Raw genomic sequence first — 4,833 nt, 5'->3', positions numbered from 1 at the left:
GTCATTCTAGCCGGAGAAGTGAAGGTTAAAATCTTCGTCTCGACGCGGTAGAATGGACTTAAATAACAACAAAGAGACAAATTTTGGTCCCTAAGAGACCTCATGATGCGAATGTATGAATGCAAAACAAACGAACTCTGTGGGAATATGGGTCCACAAAGAAGAAAAGAAAATCAGGAGAAGTGCAAACCACAGGAATGATGCACTTCCTAATGGAACAGAGACTCTGACGTGACTCTTATGGGGATAAGAAAAAGAAAAGAATGTGTGAGCAGGACACGACTTGAAACTGAAGACTATACTAGGGAGTAAAGGACTGACACCGGGGAAAAAGAGTTTCCCAAGGGAAACACATCCATGGAAAGACTCAAGTTGACTCAAAAAATGCGTGTATTGGGGAAAACGCCAATACAGCAAAACTATCCACAAAGGATACTTCGGATAAAAATCCGGACTCAGGCTGGGGAAAGAGCTGCCAAGACAACTCTGCCTGGAAAATGCACAACAGAGATACTCCGATGGGGAAATCTAACAAAGACTCTCCAGGGGAAGCAAAAGGGATGAGGTGTTACCGGTTACTGGGTAACAAGCTCAAAGAGACATGTGATCTGAACACCGGTTACTGGGTGAAAGAACAACAAGCTCAGGAAGAATGAATATCTAAGACCGGTATAAGGGTGAGAGATATCAATCAACCAAAAACATCTGAGGAAGACCTGAAAAAGGTACATCAACTCAGGAAAATCTAACTCCGCAGGGGACCAAGGTCATAATAGGGAGCAGAAAGGAAGGAACACCAGGGATACCGGTTACTGGGCATATAATAGGTGACCGACCGAAGCGTGAATTGGGGTTTACTTCCAAAACACTCATCATCTGAAAGGAGGGCTTGAAAAAGCAAATCGACTTACAGGATGGACATTCGACTCCGCAACGGGAAAATGAATCTTACTCAAATGGGGAAGGACAAAAGGCTTCAACCAAAGAGTGCATGAGATATATTATCCATTACCGTCAGAACATGGATAGTATACTCGCATGGAAGGAACACCAGGGATACCGGTTACTGGGTATATAATAGGTGACCGACCGAGAACGTGAATTGGTTTTTACTGCCAAAACACTCATCATCCTGAAGAGAGCAAAACGCAAACTTGTTAAAGGATGGATATTCGATTCTACAAAGAATACGAATCTTACTCCGCTGGAGAAACAATCAAAAGATTTTGACCAAGGAGTGCATGAGATATATTATCTATTACCGTCAGAACGTAGATAATATACTCGCATGGAAGGAACACCAGGGATACCGGTTACTGGGTATATAATAGGTGACCGACCGAAAAGAGAAACAATCATTACCAACAACAACAAGGTAGACGAAAGATAACTCGTTGGGGATAAATTGCAAGCATACGGCAATTATCCAGGAGACATATCACCGGTTACTGGGAGATACTCTCAAAAAAGGGAGAAAAGAATATTTGATTCCGCAAAGGAACACAAATCTTACTCAACTGGGGAAACACAACAGGCTTCGACTGAAGAGTGCATGAGATATATTATCCATTACCGTCAGAACGTGGATAGTATACTCGCATGGAAGATTATCCACAACCGGTTACTGGGTTAATAAAGGATAAATCATCCGAAAAGAAAAGACATCAGGATACCAAAACTAGGTATATAAAGATGACCAATCAAAGGGAGCAACAATCATTACCAACAAAAGGGTAGATGAAAGAGGACTCACTGGGGATGCATTGATAAAAAATCAATGATCCGGGGAACAAATCACTGGCAAACGGTGAAAGGACCCGCCGAGGATAAAATTGCTAGCATACGACAATTATCCACAAGAAAGAGGGAATATCAACATCGAATACTGGATGAAGATAACCACAAGGAGGGGATTACATCTACCGAATACTGGGTAGAAAACCACGGACGAGTAACCGTCATCGGTTAGGATGAACAACAAGGTTAACTCTACAAAGGGGAGAACAAAGGATTTACAACTACCGAATACTGGGTAGAAGACCAAAGACTCAGCTGAGAATAAGGCGAATAATTGCTGATTACTGAGCAATTTATCCATTTGTCCCACAAGGAAACACAGACTCCGTTGGGGAGACAACAACATAGGATTTACAACTACCGAATACTGGGTAGAAGACCACAAAATCCGCCATCAACCAGGATGAACCACAAAGGTTACCTCTGCTAGGGGATGAAAGTAGGATTTATAACTACCTGATACTGGGTAGAAAACCACAAAGATAGGACTTACAACTACCGGATACTGGGTAGAAGCCACAAACTCTGCGTGGGGAGCGAAAGGATCACTACTCCGCACGGGGAAAAACAAATGGGGTTTATAACTACCAGTTACTGGGTAGAAAACCACAAAGATAGGACTTACAACTACCGGATACTGGGTAGAAGCCAAACATTCCGCTGAAGAGCAAGAAAATAGGATTTACAACTACCGAATACTGGGTAGAAAACCACCGACTCTTGCTGAGGAACAAAAGGTTCACAAATACCAATCTCTGGGTAAACAATCACAGATTCCGCAAAGAGGGAAAAAAGGTATATAGGATTTACAACTACCGGTTACTGGGTAGAAAACCACAAAGGATAGGACTTACAACTACCGGTTACTGGGTAGAAGCCAAAAATTCCGCTGAGGATAAAGTGAATGATTGCCGGTTACTGAGCAATTATCCATTTATTCCACAGGGAAGCACAAGAGACAGTTGAAAAAGGGCCAATTTAGGATCAATCCAAAAAGGCAAACTGAATTAAGACTCATCCTAATGAGGAAAGAACTCAAAAGGGAAAACCCATCCCAATATATGTATTGGGAGGAAATGGAAACAACCGTCATCCACGGGGATATATCTCAGTGGGGAACTGCAGAAGGAATGACAGACACTTTCTGCTTAAGGGGCTGAGTCTATATTGAGAGATTAAACACCTGACATCTGCTTGGGGAGATCTACAGGGGAGATCTATATCACCAATAGCAGGAGACAACAAACAAAAGATATATGGCAAAAAATGCAACATGAATATCTAAATGTTGCAAGTATGCATGAATATGCTTGATTTATGTTTGATGAATGCTGACAAAACAGACATTTCTAACACAAACAGGTCCATGAATCAAACGCCCGGTACTACACCACAGGAGAGAAAGCCAAGATCACCGGAGAATAACCAATTCTGACGGGATCAAAGACAACAAGGATCATCCACAAGGGATGAATCATCAGTCTCAGCTGGGAAAAAGGAGCTCACTGCACAGGCGAAAACTGCCACGAAAACAACTCCAAACAAACTCCACTGGGGGAGAACCCACTGAGGGAGAAAAGATCCCACAAATAGATCCTGCAACACAAGCAAACCTACTGGGGATCAGAAAATATCAGGAAATCACCAAATCTCTGCAGGGGAGGAACCATCACAGATACAATCCACCATGCCACAAATCTACTGGGGATTTATCTGAGGCAGAGAAGGAGAACTGGGGATCAACCACCAAATACTGAACCTTCCAAAAGGAAACACAACTGTTGAGGAGGAAATAATCACTGCTCTGCTGAAGGGAGGAGAGGTGAAAACCTCAACAAGCACTCTGATGGGGAGAGTCCTAACAAAGGCTCTGCTCAACAAAAATCTATTTGGGAGAAATCCCAACAAATACCCTGCTTGGGGGAAAAATCTCAACAGAAGCTCTGCTTGGGGAGAAACCCCAACAACAATCTGGAGAAAGAGGATACAACCATGCCAGGAATATGAACAAAAGTCTTACCCTGTTGGAAAATATGCCACCCTTGGGAGAGCACTGAGAGATTCTTAAGTATCCTTTCATCATTGTGAATATTCACTTTGTTTAAAAACAATTTTGGAAAATTTGTTTGTTTAAAACAATGACATTTTATCAATTAATACATGCAAAACATTTGTTTAATTGAAACAAATAAGAGTGCAAATAATTGGATAAAAGCTCAAATTTATTTGATGGAATGGTAGTCTGCAAATGGCAAGACTCCATAGATCTGTATAAAATTGAAATCGGTGATATATATTGGAAAAGGGCTACATTGAACATAATGACCATTTCTCTACCAATTTGAATCCGATGTATTTGAAGCTTTAGTTGACGATGACTGAGCGAGAATCTCTGACGAAAAGACAGTTGTGAAAAAGAAAGTCTTGTCAGGATGCAGTTACTTGCCAAATCCCTAATTTTTGCCTAGATTGCCTCAGGGTGAGGTACTCAATCTAGCGGGATGCAAATATTCCTTTTTTTTCAATGTCTCTAACTTTTTCCTGGGTCACCCTTTCGGGTTTTCCACCGAGACGCTCATTTTTGCCTAAGCCGCCCTTTCAGGTTTTCAACTTAGCGAGCTATTCTGTTTTTCTTTTATTTTTTTTAGGCAAAGTATTTCTTGACTACATCTGAATTCACAAGACGAGTGAAATCCTCCCCATCCATTGTTGTAAGCATCAAAGCACCGCCTGAAAAGGCTCTCTTGACAACATATGGACCTTCATATTTTGGAGTCCACTTGCCCCTGGAATCGGGCGCGAAAGACAAGACTTTCTTGAGCACGAGGTCACCTTCTCGGAACACACGAGGCTTGAACTTCTTATCGAATGCTTTCTTCATTCTCTGCTGATATAACTGACCATGGCACATGGCAGTCAATCTCTTCTCTTCAATCAAATTCAACTGGTCGTAACGACTCTGAATCCATTCAGCATCAGTCAACTTGGCTTCCATCAAGACTCTCATTGATGGGATCTCCACCTCTACTGGGAGAA

Source organism: Lathyrus oleraceus, chromosome 3 (genome assembly GCF_024323335.1).
Source record: "Lathyrus oleraceus cultivar Zhongwan6 chromosome 3, CAAS_Psat_ZW6_1.0, whole genome shotgun sequence".
Taxonomy (NCBI): Eukaryota; Viridiplantae; Streptophyta; class Magnoliopsida; order Fabales; family Fabaceae; genus Lathyrus; species Lathyrus oleraceus.
Note: the sequence above shows the minus strand (reverse complement) of the source record.